This window comes from Lissotriton vulgaris, unplaced genomic scaffold (genome assembly GCF_964263255.1).
Source record: "Lissotriton vulgaris unplaced genomic scaffold, aLisVul1.2 SCAFFOLD_719, whole genome shotgun sequence".
NCBI classification, from domain to species: Eukaryota; Metazoa; Chordata; class Amphibia; order Caudata; family Salamandridae; genus Lissotriton; species Lissotriton vulgaris.
The window spans coordinates 87,335-113,717 of record NW_028243457.1 but is presented as its reverse complement, the minus strand read 5'-3'; the positions used below and the strand labels follow the sequence as shown (position 1 = coordinate 113,717).

The 26,383-nt window shown below is 45.1% G+C and overlaps 1 protein-coding gene across 1 annotated transcript in view; it reads right to left on the bottom strand.

The window, feature by feature from the left end:
• LOC147668342 (dynein axonemal heavy chain 1-like) overlaps nt 1–26,383 on the bottom strand; it is a gene marked incomplete at its 5' end in the record, with an annotated part of 387,636 nt that overhangs the window by 274,735 nt on the left and 86,518 nt on the right. The window lies entirely within an intron of this gene.

Here is a 26,383-nt window from a genome sequence, read left to right as displayed (position 1 = left end):
ACTTCTAAACCACTTCCACCCCCAACAAACTTACCAAATAAATTGGCTTCCAAGTCTGCTACTGTCAAAACTAAACCATCTAATGACGTAGTTAGCACCCCAAATGAAGACCAATCAATTGAAGCAAGGGGACAAAAACCAAGATGGGGAAGGCCTAAACCGGTCCCAAACCCAGAACTACCTCCAGAGGCAGTGCCCTTTGTGGTAGTCCTAACAGGGGTTCCGGCGTTACCCACTAGCAAGAGGGAGGGCTTTGCACAATTAAAAAATAAGATCATGCATTGGTTAAGTCTATACAGACCAATAGCACCCCATATAAACGGTGAAATTGTCCATGTCCGACGCCTTCAATGGCTGGGAAGCAGACCAAAACACATCGAGGGGGACGTGGTGGTTGTAAATTTCAGGGATCCCAACGCAGTGCAATTTGTAATGAACTGACCCCCAGGCACTACAAGCAACTGCATAATACCCAGACCATTGACCTTTTTCTATCCAAGGTCTGTGGTTTTTCCCTCTCAACAACAACCAGCCTCTCATATAACATCCCAAACTATGCCCTGCTCTTATCCACCAGTTATGCAGAGGGCTGGTAACATACATCAAATGATACCACCACTTACTAGACCTAATCTTATGGAGCCTTTCTTTCCCCCAAATCACGCACCTACATCTGATGTTTTTGGTTGGAATTGTGTCCCATATAGGCAAATTAACCCTACCAATAGAAGAATGGACCACCTAAAACCCTTCACCCCTTTAGAAACTACCAACAGATTCGACATCTTTAGCGGTCTAGATGACTGTGATTGATGCCAAACGTCTAGGGGGGTTGATGGAAATGAATTGTTGAATGCCAACTTGTCGGGGGGAGGGAGCGAATTCTGTTTACAGATAGTTGGTGCTAATACTTATGAAATTGAAATTGAGGGGAATGTAAGCTTATTGCCCGTGTTAGTTCCAATAACTGGGGATAGTTCAATACCAATGGGAAGTGTTGCACCCCAAAATGAGTTGATTTCTTTAGAGCCTGATGTAACTAGTCCAGAATGCCATATTTCAGTGTCTGTAGAGGGGGGAGATGTTTTGACGCAAAAAATTTTGGAAGCACGGCAACCTTTAAAACTGGTCTCCTGGAATATAGCCGGGTTATCAAAAAATCTAAGTGACCCGGAATGGGCAAGTTTCATTGACACTTTTGACTTTTGTATGTTGCAAGAGACCTGGTCGGTTGAAACTACACATAGGCTAGGATACAAATCTTATGGTGTCAGTGCGATTCCCTCTAGGAGTGGAAGACCATCGGGAGGTTTGTTGACCTGGGTAAAGGTAGATCTAAAAGTGAACATAGAAGTGATGGATACCAACTCCCCTGATATTTTGATCCTGAAAATTAATGCTTGCAAAGGGAAAAAACTGTATCTAGTTAACGTTTACAACAGACCAACTCCCATCACTAGGGAATCTTCCACACTAACACAACTTGACCTTTTATTGGGTAACCTAGATACTAGAGCGAATTATGTCATTATATCAGGTGATTTTAATTGCAACTATGAGCCTATTGTGGGGCTTGGTGACATCTTCTTAGAAGAAGATGAGGCAAATGGGATCCCTGTTTTAGAAATTACAAAACCAGCTAAATGTTCTCCCCTGGCCCTTCAATTGACAAGACTATGTGCAGAATACTGCACTAGAGCGTGCAATGGACGGCTACCATCAGATACCATGAAGAAGCCCACGTTCTATAGAGGGAACTATAAAAGCAATATAGATTTCATTATCGCCTCAGTGTCATCATGGGAATTCCTTCTTGACATGGAGGTAATAGAAAGATTAGAGAGTGATCATTTCCCTCTAGCCCTTCAGATCGAGGTCTCCCTATTTGGAGATACAGTGTCCCCATTGATTGGAGACGTAAATAAAGGTGACCAAACTGAGATACACATCAGTAACAACAGACGTTCTCTCAAATGGCCACTAATATTGGGCAATGGTGAAATTATAATAGAAATCTATAAGCTTTTTGCTAGTATCTTTGGAGCATACCCAAATGACACCCCAAAGGAAGGGTATGGCAGTTACTTTATGGAATTACACCATACATTTTTCGATGCTTTAAAGCCCCTAGTCACTAAGATGCTGAAGAAAAGGCAGCAGAACACACACAACTTGTCCCACAGCAAACCCTGGTACAACAAGGACTGTAGGGAGTCCAAGAGGGCACTCTTAACAGCAATTAAGTCGAAGATCCAAACGAATATTATGTTAGCTAGGAACAATTATAAAATGGTCCAAAAGGCATGCAAAGTTGCATGGGAAGAAGCAAAATGGGCTGATCTGTTACAAGCAGCAAAAATACGAGATAATGTAGCCTTCTGGAGGCTGATAGCAAATGGGAATCACCAAGGTAGAGTTGTCAAGGACGTCTATTTAGATGAACGGACATGGGTAAATCATTTTTCTGAACTTTATAAGGAATATGAGGAACCCATTACTGATAGAACTCCAAGCCATGTCATTCCGGGGGAAACCCTGGAGTTTACTCTAGGTGAGACAGAATTGGCGATAACCCAGATTAAATCTGGCAAAGCCCCTGGGCTAGACAAGATTCCGGGAGATTTGTACAAACACGAATGAAAAATTTGGGTTCCATATATCAATCATTAGTGTAACGAGTTATCCCGAAATCTAGACTTCCCAGAAAGTTGGAAGGGGGCTGAAATTGTTTTAATTTACAAGAAAGGTGACAGGATGGACCCCTCAAATTATCGTCCGATAAGCCTAATGGATATATTACAAAAAATCTACACAAGACATATTCTATTCCGTGTCAATGACTGGCTGGACGATAAGGCAATTTTGTCAAAATACCAAGCGGGATTCAGAACCAAAGTTAGTACAATTGATCAAATTTTCCGCTTTTGTTGCCTTTATTGGAAATATATTAAGATCAAAAAGGGACAACTACATGTTGCGTTCGTCGACCTAAGGGCGGCGTTTGATTTAGTTCCACGCAACCTATTGTGGGAAACACTAAGTTCAGTAGGGATGTCACCCACCCTGATAGCGCAAATAAAAGAGCTACATAGAGGGAACTTTGCCAGAGTACGGTGGGGCCCAAAAGGCGAGTTAACCCCCAAAATACCAATCGAACGAGGTGTGCACCAGGGGTGCGCACTGGCCCCTACACTGTTTTCGCTATTCGTGAATGACATTCCGTCATACTTGGAAGGATGTAACAACGACTCTCCCAAGTTGAATGGTGAAAAAGTTACTTCCCTATTGTTTGCAGATGACACCATTCTAATTTCCCAGACAAAAAAAGGTCTCCAGTCTCTCTTAAATTCCTTTTATGACTATTGTAACAAGAAAGGACTGGAGATAAATGGGAAAAAGACAAAGTGTATGGTCCTAAATCCAACTAAAAGTGACAAGGGCTGTCTAACTTTAAATGGAACAAAACTGGAATCAGTCCCGCATTTTGGATATTTGGGGGTAACATTAGACTCCAATTTCACATGGAAAGCCCAATTGGAAAAATGTAAGATGCTTTTTAGCCAGAACACTAAACCCATTCTGAGAGAGCAAGGTCTAAGCACTAGCAAGGCCGTGTCTCCAGCAGTTGAACTTTTTAAATACAAGGTTCAATCTGCTGTATTATACGGTTCGGAAATTTGGGGCCCAGGATCCAAAGATGCTTTTAGGGTCTTGGACAACAACTTCCTGAGAAGTCTGGTTAGAGTTCCTAGGAGTACTCCTCTGGTTCCACTCCAGCTTGATCTAAACTTTCGTAGAATGGACCATCACATTATTCTACGTTCTCTATTGTTATGGATTAGGCTGTGGCGTGTACCGGAGTTGCAAGCATATAAAAATGGGCTAACAGAAATCATGGAGCTCGACAGCTTCAATGTGATACCCTGGTTTAAACATGTTAAATTCTGGTTTACCTTAATAGGACTGTCACATTACTGGGAACAACCAGATCTACTTCCACCACATTCAAAAACCATGGTAAAAAAGTGCTTTTGGTCGTATATTACGGGTATGATCAAAAACGCTCCATCTAATGGGTCACTTGTAACAAGGTTCCTTAACTTTAAAGATGATCCATTTTTCGAGTTATTTCTGGATGAAATAGAACCACCGTTAGCAAAGACCTTATTTCTGAAATTCAGATATGGTAACCTTCAAATCGGTTCTACACTGGTTCGTTGGTCTGGTGGTGTAAACTCGGTGAATCATGCAGAGGGTGATTTATGTACCATGTGTGGAGGTAACCAACAAGAAAACGAGCTACATATCCTCTTCTTCTGCCCAACATATGCCCAGGCTAGAAGAAGATGGATTAAGCCCATATGTTTAACATTAGGTGTAAGATCATGCTCCCAGGCCCTAAGGATTCTCTTGACTAATACTAGCCAACCTATCGTATTTAGTGTTAGTAGATTCTTGCACAGTATCTTTTTCCAAAGAAAAAAATTGGGTTATAAACTGTAAAATGTAATATACCAAAAGTGTTGTAGACATGCTAAAATTACTTTTTGTAACAATTGAGGGACAACTGATGAAATTCTATTCCTGTCGCCCGTACTTTGATGAAATTTACTTCTGTCACCCATAATTGTTCCTATGAGTAAGAATAATCATTATGAATTTTAAGACATCTTAATTCTTGATTTTAGAATCGACATGAAAACTGAATGAATTTTATAGTATGCTATGCACTTTAAAAGAATGTTTTATTGTTGTAATGTATTGTTCTTTTATGGTATTCATGCCGAAATAAAGATAAATTGAATTGAAATTGTGAGGACATAGCTGCATGAGCAGATGTGCCCCTGAGATGTTTAGTTCTATTACTAGATATTACAAGTGGACAGAGAAGCCATCTTAAGTATGGGTATGTGCACTGGTCATTACGAGCTACCCAGCTACATAATGGCTTCACTAAAAATAATGGTGTTTGGTATCAAAAACCTCATCTTAACAAATCCACACTGATGACAGGGTTGGATTTATTATGACATGCACACAGATGGCACCTTGGAGGTGCCCCCTGAATATCTACCAGTCCTCTACTGTGCTGGTTGACTGGTATTGACCAGGATGCCACGACACGTTTCTGACCCCTTGGAGGTGGGAGCCATGCTCTCAGAGGACTCTAACAATGCCTGCTCCGGAGGAAGGTGTTCACCTGCCGCCTTTGATATGCGACTCAGGCTTCCCCCAGACCTGGGACATGCCACACCTTGCCCTGGGGATCATTTGGCACCAGAGCAGGCAGGAAAATTAGCTAGTCAGAAGGCGCGTCACAATTACAGGCTGACCACACCTGAAGTGGGCAGTCAAAGAAGGGTTTCATCATCTTGTTTTTGGTGGAACTAGGAACTCTGGGTCAGGGTTATACCCGCTCCTCACAGGAAGTGGTCATATATGGGGTGTAGTCACTCCAGGGATAGGTAGCCCACTGGCTACTACCATACATTCCTGTTAACACGCCTAAATTGAGTACTTAGGTGGCCCTCTTGACACCAGGAATGTAGAATCACCTGACAAGAAGAAGGACCAAGAAAAGCTGAAGACTTTGTGCCCAAACCCTGGCTACCTACCTGCTCCTTTCCCGACAATTGCAACAACCCGACTTGTCCTGCAGCTGTGTATCCTACAAAAGCCTTGGAGGGTCTCCGGCACTTCGCCAAGCCATCAGCATCTCCCTTAAAGTGGGGCAGCCACTTTCCTGCACCCTGCAGGCACCGACAGCAACGTCTAGTTCACCATTCTGCTGTTCAACGGGTCGACCAATGCAGCAGCCATCCAGGAAGAGGTCACTGTGCTCCCAGAGGTCAGATCCATATTCCCCACTAAATGAAAAGACACCAAGACCAACCGGAGTCGTCTTGCACCAATACCAGGGGATACCGACCCCTTGCAGCAACCAAAGTTGTTTGAGTCCAGTCCGGACTCCAATGCAACAGAGACCGAGCATCTGATGAGGGATGTCAGCACTGCAGAGGCCAGCTGTACTATTTTGTTCCCCTTTGCATTTCTAACTGAGACCCGTGGGTGCCTTTGACGCATGATCACCAATCGAACAAATCCTCTGCAAACAAGCTCCCTGGGCTTGGTCCACGACAGCCAATGGTGCTTCTCTGCTCCCAGGGCCCCTACAAACTGAGACCCCTGTTAGGAGCTCGCGGACTTGTCCCCAAGTCCCCCTCTGCAGCCTGTTTCTAGGTGGACCTTATCTATGCCAACAGTGCAGAGTGCCCTGTAAGCCAATAAGGGTTGTCTGGACTTTCTACATTGTGTACCACAATACTACGTAAGAAACCAGCTTCCTACACTATGCTGATTTGGAAAAACAAACTTTAAACAAATAATAATAATACAAGCTACATTTTATGTACATTTCTCTGTCCATAAATGGAATTTAAAAAGTTAAAGAGCACAGAAAATTGAACACATCCTTAAATCACATAACAGAGCTCGACCCAGCATTTAGCCACTGTAAAGCATAAACAATAAGTGCATACATTACAGAAATTAAACCCACGATCTCAAGTTCATTAATTAACAGTCAACAGTTAAGAAGCTGTTTTAAAAAAAAATCTTAATGATAATGTTAAAACATGCACATAAAGATCAATAAAAAGACTCAGAAAAAGGCATTTTGTGGACTAGCTGCCGCTACTCAATCAAATCCTAACATTGCCAGGAAAACATAATCAATCCTGATATAAAACATCACAGTATAAAGTGTAGATATATTCTGTCTGACTGCTATAGCCACTCTGAGCTTTGAAATGCATTAATGCCCTTGTCACAACCTTAGATTATATTTGCTATGACCCCTACCTCGTGTGACTGTCATTTATTAACAGGCAGCCATCCCTCAATCAACTCCTCATGTTACTAAAAAAAGGTGTCCTAAGTATAAATGCATAACATTCTATCTACATCTTGTACTATCTCCAAACTATGAGGTACAATATAAAGCCGGTCCCCACTCAACTTATATGAACTACATAATAGCGTTGCTTCTTCCGCTGCCCTCTAAAACTAAGGCCTTAAACCTTGAGATCACTTTCTCAAAAAATTTGCCTAATCTGTAACAGAATAATATTTTCACATTTCATAATAGTGTTGTTCAATGAAGCGAGAGTCCAAGTGCCCAGGGCTCTGAAAACAGGGAGCAGCTACCTCCTTCTTTCTTCTAAAGAAGATTAAAAAAACGAGTAAACGACTCGATGACTATGCTCCATTTGTACAAAATGGGCAATTTCTAAAATTTCCTGAGGAATAGGATAAATTGCTTTTCGGAGACCTCCAATCTATGAATTGATGCATCTGGCCCAACCTTAGCTTCATCATCCAGCGTCTAGTTCCCCCTAGCCTTTTTATCTATTAGGCAGTGCTGCGTTTTGACTGACTCAGGAGCTTCAGACAAATGATTAAGATGGGTATGTCAACCACAATCCCATTAATCGTATAGGGTAGCTGGGTCTTTAATTAGGCTTTTAATTATAGTCTTTCTTCCTACATTTTGATGTGTTGCTGGCAAGAGCCCTTAACATATAGCTAAAGCTTTGTGCTTCAGGACAGATATAAAGATGACTGCCTCAAGCTCTAAAAGGTCTTATAGATTACAGCTGGAATATAACCCTTGGTGGTGGAGCACTGCAGGCAGGGTATCTATTCCCTTCACATGCATGTTCTTTGTGGATTCCACTACGGTTGAGTATGTAAAACAAAAGTAACATCCACATCTGGTTGGTGCATGGGCACCTGATTATAGCAGTGTCAGCACAATAGTTTTTAGTGTATAGATGCCTAGGTAGTAGATCTGCCAGACATTAATGCAATCCCTTTGTTTAAGATTGATGTAACCCCTTTGGATCTGGTGGACTGGATCATAATCTATCACAAAATAGCACGATTCCTGCACCAATTATCTGAAAATATAAGTAACTTTAGTATGTTTTGCATTGCCAATTGCTCAAACTCCACAAAATGCTCTCTTGAAACTGCTAGAAAGCTCATTATTTCTAAGCTAAAAATAGAAGTGCTCTTCTATCACGTGGATAATTTCAATCACTCAATTCAGAAAGCGACTCTAAAAAAGGCTCCGCTGAAAAACAAACTAACTAGAATTAAATCACATACCGTCACATGTGACTATCAAGTTTCAGATGCCTACTGTTCACCTTCTCTGGGTTTGAAGCAACATCAATTCAATTTTAATTCTGGCAAACAATTTTAGGAGACTCCTCTTACAACTTTGGTTTCCATTCACCAATCTGCAACAAACTTTGAAGGGAGTCTCAAACAAAGTTTGTTTAAAATGTTTGGTGATGCTTGCTCATGTTTATTAGTGACAAGCTTGGAGAGGTCTATAGCTGGGCCGACATATATGCTAGGAGGAGACAACAAACATCCAATTCCAATAGACCCGCGGATGAAACATCATCTTCTGATGATTCACAACACAGGAGACAACCTCCAAGATTCAAACCAACCACCATCACAAGTAGAACAACACAAGAACAACCAACCACCTCCAGTGGTGTAGGTAATACTGGGAACACTTTTTTAGAGAGAGCCCAAAAATCATCAGACGAACCAGGAGGGGCAAAAGGCCAAACAACAGAGGATTCGATAGCAAAAAACACCAGGAGTCAAAAACCTTAGTTATCAATCTCTCGAATTACCAAATATCACGTTCAGAAATCAATGTTCTACAAAAAGGAACCACGTTTGTGTCCACATTTCATTCTAAACTTTTGGATACACAAGTATGTATCTACAAATTTATGAGAGGACTACGACTGCGACATTTTTTTACCAATGTTATTCCAGTTGCGAAAGAACCCTCCAAAGACACTCTGAAGGGACTCAGAAACAAGAGTAAATTCATTCCCCCTGTGAGCCATAAGGTTCTAGATGCATTCGAAAAAGTGATTTGTAAAGAGGTAGAGAAAATTTACAAACAGCCAAGGTCTAAGGTTACCAATCTTTCTATCAAGGAACAAAATTTCCTCAAAAAATTGGCAGAGAATCCAGACATAATCATTCGTCAAGCAGACAAGGGAGAAGCCCTAGTCATATTGGATGCTGACTTTTACAACAATTGTGTGAACGAACACGTAAATGACTTGAACACCTATTACAAAGTAGAGCAAGATCCGACTAAACAATTCATGGAGATACTTTCCACTCTCATAAATAAGACTGTTGAATTAGGTGTAATCGGACACAGAGAGAAACAGTATCTCATCAAATCCAATTCATCGGTACCATATATTTATATGATACCAAAAGTGCACAAGCATCCAACACATCCGCCATGCCGACCAATAGTATCAACGGTCAACTCCATCCATGAACCTGTTGGGAGATATATCGATAGACACCTACAGCCACTGGTACAATCAATGACCACATACATCAAGAACACAACCCATTTTTTAACCATCCTTGAGGAACAGGATTCGCAATGCACCAGCGACATGCTGCTCTGCACCATTGATGTTCAATCATTATATACTTCAATTTCACATAATTTGGGATTAGATGCTGCAGCATCGTTTCTAATGTTGTCTGACATGGAAGAAGGATTGAAGTTATTTATAATGGAGCTTCTGAATTTCACGTTATACCACAGCTATTTCGCATGGCAGGAGGAATATTACATTCAAAGCTCTGGTACATCTATGGGCAATTGTGCCACACCAGCTTATGCAAATCTCTTTATGTACAGGTTTGAACTGGATAACATCTTATGCAAAGACCTTTGGTCAAAAAACCTAATAGTATATAAGAGATATATCGACGATATATTCGTCTTGTGGAGGGGAACACGGATTGAGTTGGAGCAAGCTATAGAAGATTTGAATGAAGTGAATGACCGGATCAAATTCACCCACAACATACAAACACACCAGATACCGTTTCTGGATGTGTTAATACAGAAAAATGAAGGTAAACTTGAGACCAGTGTCTTTACTAAGAGCACAGACAGGAACAACCTACTACACTTTCAGAGCTTTCACCAACACTCATTGAAAAGACACTTGCCGTATTCTCAATTGCTAAGAATAAAGAGGATCTCCTCTACAGAGCAGTCATTAAAAGAGAGCACCCAAACGTGCATTGACAAATTCAAAGAGCGAGGATACCCAATGGGAATTCTGGAAAAAGCTAAATCAAAAATAATGAAAATCAATTGACGGTCATTATTGCAGGCCCACTCGAAAACATCAAACCAAGATAGAATGGTATTTGTTTCCAAATATTCAACAGAGAGCACGAAAATCAAACAAATTAGATTGAGGAATTGGTCATTACTGACACTGGAGGAAGACTTCAATAATATATTTCAGCGTACTCCAAGGTTCTCATTCCAAAGGTCCCAAAACATCAAATAAATGCTGAACAGAAAGTGACAAGTTCGCACTAAAAAGCACAAAGGTACTTAACCTTGCCACAATTGTGGTAATTGCAACGCCATAATAAAAGGGAAAGAAATCAAACACACAAGTTAAGGCTTTACCATCACGTTACGTGTCACTGTGACCTGTGACAGCCGAATTGTCATTTATCTGATTAAATGCCCCTGTGGCCTAGCATATGTTGGGAAAACGGAACACAAAATAATGACACGCATTATTGAACATAAGAGTAACATTCGAACCAAAAATGTAAAATCTCTGTTGGCATCTCATTTCAATAATCACAATCACTCTCCCAGTCAGTTACGATTTCTCATCTTGGAAACTGTACCCTTGTTACCTGGAAGAGCCAATACTCAACATCTACTACATAGAGAAGTTTTTTGGATTACTTATTTGAACACGACCCAACCAAGGGGTCTTAACGATCGGGTTGACCGGAACTGCTTCTTATAAATTCAAAGGACATTCTTACATCATGAGCTGAACTGGCTTCGCTCATATATCGAATATGAATCAGTATTGGTATTTTTTGAGTACCACAATTAATTTTATGTTTTTGTTAATTTTAGGTCTTGTTTTACAAACATCCAGCTAAAAGCATGCTATTATAATGTTTTTGATGTTTTTTACGAATTGACTATGTGTATTTGACATACGAGGAGCAATGATAAACATGCAGACACAGACTTTTTAGGTACACGACACGTCCGTTTTGACTCACAATACCGTTCATTTTGGTCATGCTAGCAGTGGCCACAAAGTTTGGTATATTTACTACACGTTTCACGTATATTACACTATCTTAATTTTGCCCCGAGCCAACACAAACAGTAGTATCTTCTCTGTTTCCATTGTTGTGAAACAGAAGTAGCACTTCCGGTTTATAAGCGGCTATATCCGGGATTCCCGAACACTTCGTACAACATCTTCACACCGGCATGAGGATTCGAATTTATATTTGACGCGACTGACGCAACATGGTGAGTGTCTTTCCATTTAAATACCCGAGTTGAGAGAGCCGGCATGGTTTGACCCGTTTCTTAAGAAACACTCTGGTTCTTCCCTTTTAGAACGCGGTCCGCGAACCCTGGTGACACCTAAAGAAATTCGAACTAGCACACATGATGTAAAATATCAGGTATGTTTGTGACTGTACTAACGGTAATACTGACTGCAGCTCCATGACATTACCGCCGCAACTTGAAGGGTGCTATTATTATTATTTTCTCAGGTGAATTACGCGTGACTATATTCATCGACTCACATTTTCCATGAACTCATATTCTACATATTCTTCAGTTTTGGAAGGCATGACGATTTAACATCGGTAGGGGACCATTTTAGTAATGGTGAAAGGGTGTTACATGATCTATTAATATCTACAATGTGATAACGCATGTTAGCATACATGAATACACATGTTATTGAAACGTCACGGACACTTTTTGAGACACAAGACTCATGTGATGCACAATGATTTTCTGTGTACATTCACACAAAGGCATATAAGGTTTCTAAATTTGTGTGTTCTTTACACAAAAAAGTGTATGCAATATTAACCCCTTCCACACTCATGACGAGCTGGGCTCGTCATGGTGTAGCCTCCTCGCACACTGATGACGAGCCCAGCTCGTCATGAATAATGGGATTTAGAAAAACTCAGCATACGAGCAGAATAAGAGCAGCGCGCATGAGGTTAACAATAAATTACAGTTGTGTTTATTTTCCTTCGACAGTTGAATAATGCCCCTGAGGAAGGGCATAATGCCCGAAATGCATTGGGCCATTGTTAGACCTGTCTGGCTTTTTGGCGAAGTCCCTCCTAATTTTTATTTATTTTGTCCCCTTTTTGCCCCTCATACCCTTGTTAATTTTTGTGTCTACTGACTTTTTGTAGGTGTTGGTCAGGGGGATAGGTGTTTTCTTCCCCCCTCATAATCTTTTACCTTAGGCCCAGAGGCCTGTTCTGACAGGAAAGTTGGCACCACCTAAAATGGTGGCCACCAACTGCCCCAACTGTCACCAACAGAACTTGGCCATAGCCTAACATAGGGCATTCCAGAACCTTCTGGTCCATTCTGGACCACTGAAGGGCAGCCTATATAAGGCGGAATGCAGGGAAGCCATTTTGTGCTGACGAGAGAGTGGAGGAGTGAGGCAGTGGTGAGAGGAGGAGGACGCACTGGGAGCAGCTAGTTTGTCCTTGTGACAGACAGTCACTACAGGGAGACGTTCCCCCTTCAACCCCTGACCAATCCCTCCCAATCACCTTCTTTAACTGGAGAGTGTAATCCTCTGCCCATTTTAGGATCCCCAGAGACTGTCCCAGAAGAAGGATCCCAGTGGAATCATAGCAGTAAGGGTTCCCCCTGTCCAGTTCATCCTCTGGTTGCTGGCCGACTGCTGGACATCCTCCCCCCACCTAGCGCTACATCACCCCTGTGGCCATCTTCCTACCTGTGGGGGTAGAGGCAGAGAAGTGTCAAACTGTACTGCCCTGACTGGCGCGAGTCAAGCGGCGCCGTGTGGAGCAGTTGCTGGGTCTGGAGGTGAGGAGCCGATCTGTGGTGGTTTCCCTGGTCCCCGGAGTTGAGAGGAGTGAAGGGAGGCGCTGACGCGAGTGCGCGATCTCCAGGAAGGAGACGCTGCTCCCTCGCGCATGCCCCCAGCGCTGCAGTGTCCCGGGTGCAGGAGGGGCCTATGACCGAGCAGGCCTGGGTGGGCGCGTCCTTCCCTGAAGCGAGGGCGGAGTACAGCGGAGTCGGAGCCGGCGCTACTGCGCAGGTCTAAGAGCATAGTGACCCCGCCGAGCGTGAGGGAAAAGCACCGGCTGCCTCAGGAGACCCGGAGAGAGTCCCGCCTTCCCCCCGATTACCGCCGGAGTTGTGAGGTAATCTTCCCCTCGCTCGAGCGCCACACAGGGGGACCGGCGCGAGCGAGAGGGGAGAAGTAAAGGAGACAATTATAGACGGGAGAAGCAGGCAAAGTCCTTCCTCCGCTCGGGCACCGCCAGAGGAGCTGGCCGAGCCCAGAGGGGGAAGCGGAAAGGCCCGTTAGAGGCTTGGGGGCAGTTGAGAATTTGGCAAACCTCCCCCTCGAGCGCCACGCAGAGGAGCTGGCCCGAGGGGGGAGGAAAGAGCAGGAAAGTTAGCATTACGGAGCGTCGAGAGGCGTGAGGGCCTTGCCTGTCTTGGTTCCCCGCCCCCCTTTGTCTGCTGTTCCCTACCAAGCCTGGTGCGAGGCGATCCCGCCCATAAACCTACAAGTAAGGAGGGGAATTACAGAGGGAAGCGGCGCTAACATCTCCAGTGAAGGGAATTAAGTACTAGTCATTTCCCTTCCTGATTAATCTAGGCTGGGGAGCAGCATAAAGAAACCTGTTGTTTAAATGAGAGTTTAAGCCCAATACAAAGCTTACTGTTTGATAACTAAGCTAAGGGATAATCTGGAGTTCATTACTGAAGACAGATTTGGTTAACCTTGAACTGACTAGATATCTTCTTATTACTAAACATTGAGATAAGTTAATATTCCTGAAAAATAGAACTACTGTTTACATGACTTTCGAATGTACTGAAAGATACTGTTAATGTGGATTCCTAATGCCAGTGACTCTGCTAGGAAGAATGCTAATACTGTGATGATATTTGCTTTTGCTTATAGTGAGTCGTAGTTTTCCCCCAAGATTCTAGCGGATTAATATCTAACCTGATTGATTCTAAAGTACAGTATATCCTGAGTGCAAAAGTGTGATAGGAGTTCAAGAATATAGTAACTGCTTTAAAGACAAAGTGATAACCTACTAATCATTTAAAAAGTGTAACTGCTGATCCTAAGTGACCTGAAATGTTTTGAGTTATTTATATGTGAGCTATTTAAATTTGACAACAGAGAGAATATTATTTTTATATAAAGCAGTACGTATTTTCATATAATTTTGGTGTAGCGTTTTCTTTTGAGTGCTATTGCGTGGAATTACTTTTGGGTGGTCTGCAACCTTCACACTGTGCCTCTGATATGCTAGTCTTGCCCTAGGCCAGGCTACCTAATTCCAACATATTGGTGCCTAGCGGTGGGATTGCGGACTTGGTTGCAGCTACTTACTAGTAATTTGGCGTAATACACCCAACCTACACCAGGAGTTTTCTCCTTGCGGCCCTCCCAATTAGTCTTTTTGTTTTTTCTAAATTTATTCCTGGTGGTGGGTGGAGTTGGCTTAAGGTTGCCTTTGCCCTCTGAAATTTCTGGTGTGTATCCAGGTTTGCCAGACTCACAATGGAGTTTGCAGTGGAAAACCTGGAAGTCTATTCTGTGCCCCAATTGAGAATGTTCTGCCAACAAATGGGGGTCTTTTTCAAACATGGTGCCAGGAAGGGGGAGCTCCAGACTAGCCTTAGGGCCTGGGTGGAGGCACACCAAGAGACAAAGGAGGAGGATGAAGAGGTTGACCAGGGCACGGAAGGGGGGGTGGAAGAGTTATTTCACCATGAGGGGGAAAACTTACTCACCGGACCCGTGTCCTATTCCAGAAAGGGCAGTAGCATTTCTGGGAAAAGCCTAACGGAAGCTGAGCTCACCGATAGGAGGGAGAAAAGACAGCTAAAGTGGGAGTTGGCTAAGTTGGAGCAGGAGAAAGAGGAGAGGAGGATGGTCCACGAGTTTAGACTGAAGGAACTGGAGCTCCAAAGTCTGCAACGGGGGTCCTCTCCTGTTAGGAATGGTGGCAGCGAACCGAAGGAGTCAGCCAGGGAGACCAAACCCTATATCCCCAAGGACCTGATAGCGAGCTTCAGTCAGGGGGATGATGTAGCTAAGTGGCTGGCCGCTTATGAGGTTTCTCTGAAGGTTCATGGAGTGCAGGAGAAGCACTGGGGGGGGGTAGTTTGTACAAGTACATGCCTCCTGCTGGTCGGGACACCTTGCTGGCCCTGGATCCAGAGGAACAGACAAACTACCCCACCATGAAGCTGGCGTTATTGAGGAAGTTCGGGCTCACCCCAGAAAGGTACCGACAGAAGTTTAGGGGGAGCCACAAGATGCGTACTCAGAACTGGGTGGACTTCCTTGATTACGCCAGAAAGGCCTTAGAGGGTTGGGTCAAGGGCAGTGAGGTAAAGGATTATGAGGGGCTGTACGATCTGTTTTTGAGAGAACACCTCCTCGAGAAATGTTTTCCCGAGCTGCGCCAACACCTGGTAGACAGCAAGCTGACCAATCCCCGGAAGCTTGCAGAGGAGGCGGACATCTGGACAAGTACCCGGGTGTCCTCCAAGGGGACTGGAGGGGAATCTCAAAAAGCCGGACAGGGCGCCCCCCAGAAGAAGGAGGGGGGGGAGAAAAAGAAAGAGTTCTCTAAAGGTCCCCAAAATAACTTCCAAGGGAAGGGAGCAGGTTTCACCCCTAGGGCAAACCCGCCCCGGAACCCTCATCCTGGCCAGAGCCAGCAGCCCAGGGTTCTCCACTGTTTTGAATGCGGTGGCGTTGGACATTATAAGGGAGATGTCAGATGCCCAAAGAGACCACCCCCTCCCACCGGAGGAAAGTCACCGGGAGTAGCTAGTGTAGCGCTCGGGGAGGAGTTGCCCTTAGATAAGGGGGGTGAGTGGGCGGGTGTCACCTTAGTGTCCCTGGGAGAGCGGGAGATGGTGCCAAAGATCCAGGTGCCCCCAAATACTACAAAGTATGGGCAATGGGTTACCATCAATGGCCAGAGAGGGGAGGCTCTGAGGGATACAGGAGCCAGCATGACTATGGTGAGAAGTCAGCTGGTGTCCCCAGAGCAGGTTGTTCCTAATGTACTCCACCCCGCCGCGATGGCTGACGGCAGAATGGGCCACTATCCAGTGGCTGAGGTTCCCTTTGAGTGGGAGGGGGTTGCAGGTTCACTTCGAGTTGCCGTAAGCCCTGCCGTGCCAGTCGATTGCCTGTTGGGGAATGACATGGAACACAACACTTGGAGAGAGGTGGAATACCGGACGCATTCTGCGATGCTGGGTACACCTGACTGGGCCTGTGTCAGCACACGGTCTGCGACTGCCCGGAGAGGGAGTTCCCCTGGGTTGGAGCCTGGAACAATGGCCCAACCCGCTGCTAAGAAGGGACAGACCCGGAGACAGAGAAAGCCTGCTCCGGCTTCCACACCCCATGAGACAGATCGGCCACCTGCGGTGGTGGACCAGGAGTCCGTGGAGGGGGAAGTAGACTCTCTGGAGGATTTACCCATCCCTGCGGAGTGGCATGTGGAGGGAGGTCCTACCAGAGAGGAATTCTGTAAGGGGCAAAGGGAGTGCCCCACCCTTGAGGGACTGAGGCGACAGGCTGAAGCCCAAGCAGCAGGTGATGTTACGGGACATTACCATATTTACTGGGAGGATGGACTCCTCTACAGTGAACCCAAGGTACCCTTGCCTGGTTCATCAAGGGCCTTGGTAGTCCCGCAACAGTACCGAGCCTTTCTTTTGGAACTGGCTCATGCCATACCCCTGGCAGGACACTTAGGTCAGGACAAGACCTTTGCCCGGCTTGTCCTCCACTTTTACTGGCCTCGAATGAAAGTGGCGTCCGACACATACTGTAGGACATGTGTAACCTGCCAGGCCAGTGGGAAAACAGGGGTGAAGCTAAAGGCTCCCCTGGAACCACTTCCAGTCGTTAGCACACCCTTTGAGAGGGTGGGCATCGACATTGTAGGGCCTTTGGATCCACCAACAGCAGCTGGTCACAGGTTTATCCTGGTACTGGTGGATCATGCCACACGGTACCCAGAGGCAATACCTCTGAGGACAGTCACTGCACCTGTAGTGGCAAGAGCCCTAATGGGAATCTTTACCCAAGTGGGATTTCCCAAGGAAGTTGTGTCTGACAGGGGGACCAACTTCCTGTCAGCGTACATGCGGGCCATGTGGAAGGAGTGTGGAGTGACCTATCGGTTCACCACTCCTTATCACCCCCAGTCGAATGGACTGGTTGAGAGGTTCAATAAGACCTTGAAGGGCATGATCAGAAGTCTGCCCGAGAGCCTGCGGAGGAAATGGGATGTCCTCCTACCCTGTTTACTCTTTTCCTACAGGGAAGTGCCCCAGAAGGGAGTGGGCTTCAGCCCCTTTGAGCTTCTGTATGGGCACCCTGTACGCGGTCCTCTCAGCCTGGTGAAGGATGGTTGGGAGAAATCTCCCAGGAAACCCCCCCAGGATGTGGTGAGCTACATGCTGGCCTTCAGGAGCCAAATGGCGAAGTTGTGGAAGCAAGCTTCTGACAACTTGGAGGCCAGCCAGGCAGTCATGAAGGAGTGGTACGACCACAATGCTCACCAGGTGGAACTGGAGCCTGGACAGAAAGTGTGGGTGATGGAGCCTGGAGAGCTTAGCGCCCTCCAGGATCGCTGGACAGGCCCCTTTGAGGTGTTGGAAAAGAAGGGTAAGGCCACATACCTGGTGGACCTTAAGACCCCTCGACAGCCCCTACGGGTGCTACATGCCAACCGACTCAAGCCCCACCATGAGAGGCCCGAAGTCATGCTGATGATGGTGACTGACGGGGGAGAGGAAGCGGAAAGCGAACCTCTCCCAGATCTCTTTTCGTCCCAAGAGAAGGATGGGTCAGTGGAGGGAGTGAATCTCTCTCCTACTCTCACTCCTGAGCAACGGGAGGACTGCCGCCAGATACTGGAGCAGTACTCTTCGTTGTTCTCCCTTGTCCCGGGAAGGACCCACCTGTGTACCCATGATGTGGACACAGGAGACAGCCCACCAGTGAAGTCCAAGACCTACCGGCTGTCTGACAAGGTGAAGGCTAGCATACATGGAGAAGTTGCCAAGATGCTAGAGCTGGGAGTAATTGAACCTTCCAACAGCCCTTGGTCCAGTCCGGTGGTGCTCGTGCCAAAAGCCGCACCACCAGGCACCACACCTGAACTGAGGTTCTGTGTGGATTACCGAGGACTGAATTCAGTGACAAGGACTGATGCTCATCCGATCCCTAGGGCGGATGAATTGATTGACCGGCTAGGAGCTGCCCAATATCTGAGTACCTTTGACCTCACTTCAGGGTACTGGCAGATCTCCTTGACAGATGGAGCAAGGGAAAGGTCAGCCTTCTCCACGCCTGAGGGACACTACCAGTTCTGTGTGATGCCCTTTGGGCTCAAGAACGCCCCTGCCACATTTCAGCGGCTGGTGAACCAGGTCCTCTCTGGAATGGAGAGTTTCTCTGCTGCTTACTTGGATGACATTGCTGTCTTCAGTAGCAGTTGGGAGGACCATCTGCAGCATTTGCAGGCCGTTCTCCAGGCCCTGAGACAAGCTGGATTGACCATCAAAGCCAGCAAATGCCAGATTGGGCAGGGGTCGGTTGTGTACCTTGGACACTTGGTGGGTAGGGGGACTGTGCAGCCCCTGCAGGCGAAGATTGAGGCAATCATGGCCTGGGAACCCCCCAAGACACAGACTGAGGTCCGAGCTTTCCTGGGCCTCACAGGATACTACCGTCGCTTTGTGAAGGGGTATGGCACTATTGTAGCGCCCCTCACAGAGCTCACCTCCAAGAAACAACCTCGACGGGTAGTTTGGACAAAGGCTTGTCAGCAAGCCTTTGAAAAGTTGAAACAGGCAATGTGTGCGGCACCGGTCCTGAGGGCCCCAGACTTCTCCAAGGAGTTCATTGTCCAAACGGATGCATCAGAACATGGCATTGGGGCAGTGTTATCGCAACTCAATGAAGAGGGCCTGGATCAACCTGTAGTCTTCTTATCCAGGAGGCTGCTTCCCCGGGAACAGAAGCGGAGTGCCATTGAGAGGGAAGCTTTTGCGGTGGTGTGGGCTCTGAAGAAGCTGCGGCCATACCTCTCTGGCTCGCACTTCCTGGTTCAGACCGACCACCGACCCCTTCGTTGGCTGATGCAAATGAAGGGGGAAAATCCCAAGTTGTTGAGGTGGTCCATCTCCCTACAGGGAATGGACTTCCGGGTGGAACATCGGCCTGGAGTGGACCACGCCAATGCAGACGGTCTCTCCAGGTATTTCCGCCTTAGTGATGAGGACTCCCAAGGGGTTGGGTAGTTCTCCCCACTTTCAGCTGGGGGGGACGCGTGTTAGACCTGTCTGGCTTTTTGGCGAAGTCCCTCCTAATTTTTATTTATTTTGTCCCCTTTTTGCCCCTCATACCCTTGTTAATTTTTGTGTCTACTGACTTTTTGTAGGTGTTGGTCAGGGGGATAGGTGTTTTCTTCCCCCCTCATAATCTTTTACCTTAGGCCCAGAGGCCTGTTCTGACAGGAAAGTTGGCACCACCTAAAATGGTGGCCACCAACTGCCCCAACTGTCACCAACAGAACTTGGCCATAGCCTAACATAGGGCATTCCAGAACCTTCTGGTCCATTCTGGACCACTGAAGGGCAGCCTATATAAGGCGGAATGCAGGGAAGCCATTTTGTGCTGACCAGAGAGTGGAGGAGTGAGGCAGTGGTGAGAGGAGGAGGACGCACTGGGAGCAGCTAGTTTGTCCTTGTGACAGACAGTCACTACAGGGAGACGTTCCCCCTTCAACCCCTGACCAATCCCTCCCAATCACCTTCTTTAACTGGAGAGTGTAATCCTCTGCCCATTTTAGGATCCCCAGAGACTGTCCCAGAAGAAGGATCCCAGTGGAATCATAGCAGTAAGGGTTCCCCCTGTCCAGTTCATCCTCTGGTTGCTGGCCGACTGCTGGACATCCTCCCCCCACCTAGCGCTACATCACCCCTGTGGCCATCTTCCTACCTGTGGGGGTAGAGGCAGAGAAGTGTCAAACTGTACTGCCCTGACTGGCGCGAGTCAAGCGGCGCCGTGTGGAGCAGTTGCTGGGTCTGGAGGTGAGGAGCCGATCTGTGGTGGTTTCCCTGGTCCCCGGAGTTGAGAGGAGTGAAGGGAGGCGCTGACGCGAGTGCGCGATCTCCAGGAAGGAGACGCTGCTCCCTCGCGCATGCCGCCAGCGCTGCAGTGTCCCGGGTGCAGGAGGGGCCTATGACCGAGCAGGCCTGGGTGGGCGCGTCCTTCCCTGAAGCGAGGGCGGAGTACAGCGGAGTCGGAGCCGGCGCTACTGCGCAGGTCTAAGAGCATAGTGACCCCGCCGAGCGTGAGGGAAAAGCACCGGCTGCCTCAGGAGACCCGGAGAGAGTCCCGCCTTCCCCCCGATTACCGCCGGAGTTGTGAGGTAATCTTCCCCTCGCTCGAGCGCCACACAGGGGGACCGGCGCGAGCGAGAGGGGAGAAGTAAAGGAGACAATTATAGACGGGAGAAGCAGGCAAAGTCCTTCCTCCGCTCGGGCACCGCCAGAGGAGCTGGCCGAGCCCAGAGGGGGAAGCGGAAAGGCCCGTTAGAGGCTTGGGGCAGTTGAGAATTTGGCAAACCTCCCCCTCGAGCGCCACGCAGAGGAGCTGGCCCGAGGGGGGAGGAAAGAGCAGGAAAGTTAGCATTACGGAGCGTCGAGAGGCGTGAGGGCCTTGCCTGTCTTGGTTCCCCGCCCCCCTTTGTCTGCTGTCCCCTACCAAGCCTGGTGCGAGGCGATCCCGGCCATAAACCTACAAGTAAGGAGGGGAATTACAGAGGGAAGCGGCGCTAACATCTCCAGTGAAGGGAATTAAGTACTAGTCATTTCCCTTCCTGATTAATCTAGGCTGGGGAGCAGCATAAAGAAACCTGTTGTTTAAATGAGAGTTTAAGCCCAATACAAAGCTTACTGTTTGATAACTAAGCTAAGGGATAATCTGGAGTTCATTACTGAAGACAGATTTGGTCAACCTTGAACTGACTAGATATCTTCTTATTACTAAACATTGAGATAAGTTAATATTCCTGAAAAATAGAACTACTGTTTACATGACTTTCGAATGTACTGAAAGATACTGTTAATGTGGATTCCTAATGCCAGTGACTCTGCTAGGAAGAATGCTAATACTGTGATGATATTTGCTTTTGCTTATAGTGAGTCGTAGTTTTCCCCCAAGATTCTAGCGGATTAATATCTAACCTGATTGATTCTAAAGTACAGTATATCCTGAGTGCAAAAGTGTGATAGGAGTTCAAGAATATAGTAACTGCTTTAAAGACAAAGTGATAACCTACTAATCATTTAAAAAGTGTAACTGCTGATCCTAAGTGACCTGAAATGTTTTGAGTTATTTATATGTGAGCTATTTAAATTTGACAACAGAGAGAATATTATTTTTATATAAAGCAGTACGTATTTTCATATAATTTTGGTGTAGCGTTTTCTTTTGAGTGCTATTGCGTGGAATTACTTTTGGGTGGTCTGCAACCTTCACACTGTGCCTCTGATATGCTAGTCTTGCCCTAGGCCAGGCTACCTAATTCCAACAGCCATGTATTAAAATTTCGACATAAGGACAACAATGATATTGTGAAAAAACAACAGTGAAAATCATTTGAATTGAATGTTTCAATAAAACTTTATTTGAGAGAGAACTTACATATTGCAAAGGAAACTTTTTTCTGTGTGCATTTGAGGACGTCATTCCCGGTTGGAATAACTCTTTTAAACATTGCCTCCTAGACCCAGAAGGAGGAACTCAGATAGCACCAACTTACTTTTCCCTATTGTTTCACCCTAAAGATCAACTACGAGTGTGACAGTTCATTTTTAGATTTCAGTATTAGTGACACAAACATGTTTTTTACTATGAAGTGCTCTATCAACCTTAATTAAAGACATGCAGGGGCTGCCCGGTACTACAAAGCATTTACTGATGACGCTCATAATATTCTTATTTTATTTCAAGTGTAGTGGAGATTTTCTGCACAGTGAGCGACCCTGACTCACACCCCTTTCAATAATACGTTTAAGACTAGATGACAACTGTTCCATAATAGGTGGTCTGTGCCAATTTCTGAAATATATACATTTCTTTCTTTTTTATAATTTAGTCATCCTTGTCAACATCGACTGCAACATTCAACACATCTGGTTGCAAACTGATGTAATGTTTGTGATACTATTTTTCATCTATAGTTTTAGAGACTCGATTTAATATCACATCAAGAGAAATCAGTGATACAATAACCTCCAAGATCATCATAATTGGTCACTCTAAGCAATATATAAATAGGATTCGTAATATAATGCACACATCATCATCCTACCCCATTGATCTTCTTGTAGTTACATTAACATTAACAGAACCCATCTGCTACATATTGCCAAGAGAACTGAATGGAAGAGGACCATAGTGATTCATCAAGAAGCGGTTGCTTACAATATTCCCCTCACTGGAGGAAGGATAATTACAGTTTGCACCCCAATACATGATCCCACATAAATTCTGAGATAGGTCACTCAAAGTTTAGTCAAAGCTAGTCAGAATTGCAAGCAATTAAAGTAAATATGTATGACAACAATTTACAGATAATGAATTTCAGTGGAGATTAAATGCATATTTGTTGGACAATCTGTGAACCTGAGTGGATTTTGGTACTTGGAAACTAGTAAATTCTAGGTCTACATACAACTTGCAAATGAATACACTTTTTATATCCAGATTCTCTTAAGCCATTATTGGCCATCGACTCTTTGGAAGTTTATGCCCCATATCCTAGTATCACTGCCCATATGCAATGGCAGCAAAGAACCTCATTCCTTACTTCAGTAAAAGGCTAAATGCAAATGTAATTTCTATTGCATATACAAAAGAATGGATACTTTTTTGGCTAGTATCTACAAATACATATAACACAGCATAAAGAGGAACATGTGTATGGTCACATTAAAATGGTTTCGGATCAAACCTACTATCTGGAGGTGTAAAGAATACCTCGTAGTCGATCAGGGATTTCTACTAGATTTAAGGGTTCAGATTTTTGAAACCACATTTTTTTCCATATAAGAGTACATTTCTCATTCTCAGGGCCTGACAAAGAATTAAGATGCCAGTCGGACTCTCGTCCAACTGGCACCATATTTTGCATTGCGGCATTTGCTGTGGACTGCCGCACATGCCGCAATACAAAATGTACACATCTAAAATATCCCTGCAGTATGTGGCAGGCTCCACAGCGGAGGGCCAGGGGTAAGGGGGGGCCCTGTTAGGGGCCCCCAAAGTCACTTTCTGCCTGCCTTTTCATGGCAGGTGAACCGCAATGAAAGGGCAGGTGGAAAGGAACATCTTAATCCCTACGGAGGTGCCTGAGCAGGCACCGCCCTCGTTGCAGGGAATAGGAGTCCAACCTCCGCCCTGATGGGATCCTTGATCCTGTCGGATGTGGTGGTCTTTCCCCGCCAACAGCCGAGCTCCGACTGCTTGCATCCTAATGCAGCAGTCGGACCAATGAGCTGGATGGTGGTTGGACTGCCACCGACGGCCTGACGTAATCAGGCCCTCAGTTCGGATTAAGCCAGTGAAAATGACTGTTACCTTATCTTGTGTTGGGCTTTTGCCTGAATTTTGACATTATATTGTTTAGCTCTACAATTTGTTGTTGCAGCAAATCTTAAGTGATAAAGCTTCAAATGACCGCTTATGTTTCTTCCATAATTTTTCAGGGGTTGGTTTACAGTAATGAACAAATGGATGATACAGTTAAGAAATGTAATATTCAGCTAACTTGATGTCCCCAAACTCTTTAAGAAGGTTTTATCGGTTTGTAACTGTAAGTCTCATATATGACAACCGAGGTTGGAAAATGGTCGGAGACTGCAAAGGCCTCACTCTACTGTAAACTTCAAGTCACAACTCATGTATTTGTTCTTGTTGTGCACATTGTATACAACAATTCTTAAGAACATATTTGTTTGATAAAAGAATAATATTATAACTTATATTTGTAGCTCTTCTTCCATGAAGGTTTATACATGTGTGGTTGCCCAGTAATCTTTTGGAGGGGTTGGAAACAAAGGGAAAATTCTCGCTCTGATGGCTCCCTGAACATTTACTGCTGATTTTTATCTACCACCGGAAATTGATTTATATTCAGACTATTTTGAGTTCTTACATACATATTTTGTATTTTCAGCCAAAATTTGTGCAAATGTTTGGAATATGTATGCATTTTAGGTTGAGCCTGAGTCAGCACGCATGCGCTGCTCAGCGAGACTGCTGTCGTGGAGTATGGAACAGAAGCTCCGCCCACTCTCCACCCATGTTTGTCATTGGCATGTGTCAGTGTCCTCCCTAAATGTTGGCATCTGAGTCATAAAGAGGCTTGTTAGTCACTCCTTACTACCGCCTTGTCTTCATCTGTAACCTCCCATGGCTACTGGCCCCTTTACTTTGCTTGTTACATGGTACATGTTCTTAAGTGTATAAGCAGCTCTATTTTATTTATGGAGTTTCTCTTGCTGTATGCATGACGTGTTCTACTTACGTCCACGCTTTCTCTTTTGAAGCAGCCAGTACAATGGCAGGCGCATCTTTGAACTGTAATAGGTCTTGCATTTAAATGCGAGACCTATTGCATTACAAATATTTTTGTACTCAGTGCCTAATTCTGGCAGGCAAAGAACGGAGGCACAGGGACGTGAAGTGATTGGTCCAGGATCGCACACACCGACAGGTGGGAAAGCGAAGGCTGGAATTTGCGTACTTTGCACTGACTTCTTAAGTGCATTGAGCAAGTGAAGCTCATTTAGCAGAGAAGTGCTGGCAACAACACCTGTCCAAGATCACACACAGGGACTAAAGAAAAAGGGAAGTTGAAGCAAGTGTGCTCAGGACACAGGGTTGACTTGGCTGTAGTGAATGGTTTAACAGTTTGGTGAGGGCGGGCGATATCATATATATATCATATTATACGGTATTCATCTTTAATACATCGCCCCAGCCTCAATCATACCACTGATTGTCTGATAAAGGACAACATTACTAATACAAGGCTGTAGCATAGCTAATGTGGCATATGTCCTAGTGCAAGGAACAATGGCCGCCCCTCGGCTTCTGGTCCCCGGTGCCACTACATCTGCTGCACCAAGGGAAGCCCCACCCCTGATACATGGATATAAGTTTTCTGGTCTGCTACAGCAAATACTGCACCCAGGACCTTGCACGTGCACTTCAAGGTTAAGGGTGCCCAGGTCTGTCTACTGATCGGCACAGATGTATCGATCGCATCCAAAGCTAATTTCAGGTCATTGGTATTTCGAGCTACAGAAATGGTGCCACAGTGAATGTCACATTTCATCTTTGACTGTTCTCACAATTGCGGGTCCCTTCTTCCTCAAAATTAGGAAGGTCAAGACAGACACATTTAAGACTCACAAAACACATGCCAGTAATCGAAAATTTGCATGGGCAATTGTATTGGTCTGTCACATGGCAGCAAAATTTCTTTAATTTGGACAATAAATGTTACAGGTAAGTCATGTTTAAATGCCATTTATAATGTGAATAGCTCAAACTTGCGTAAATGTGAGACCTATTGCATTGCAAATGCTGGTTTATTGAGGTGTGGAATATTGAAATAAATTGTGTCTTACCATATATTATGATGTAAATACTAACCATAAACTGCTTAGTGATGAACTGTCATTAATCACCATGTCTCTTTATTGGAAAATACAGCATCTGAAAGGAGTCTGAAAAGCAGCTTGAAAACCTCAAAGATTCTGAATGAAGCATATCCATTGCTGAATATGGTGATAATATGCATCTTATTTTGAGCATGATATTTGCCATTCACCAACCCTGTGGCTCGATGGTAATAAATGAAATCAAGAACACTCATGTCATTAATAAACGAAGATCATTGTAAGAGTCACTTCCAAGATCCACTTCTTACAATGATAAATATTAATTAGAAGCTAAAACTGCAGTTTGACTTCAGTGATTACTATTGGTAAGTGTATGGATGAGCAATTTGAAAAGCGTATGGCGGTGATATTAAAAATAAGAAGACATTATGAGAAGAATAGAATGGTACAGCTGTATAAAATGTTAATTAG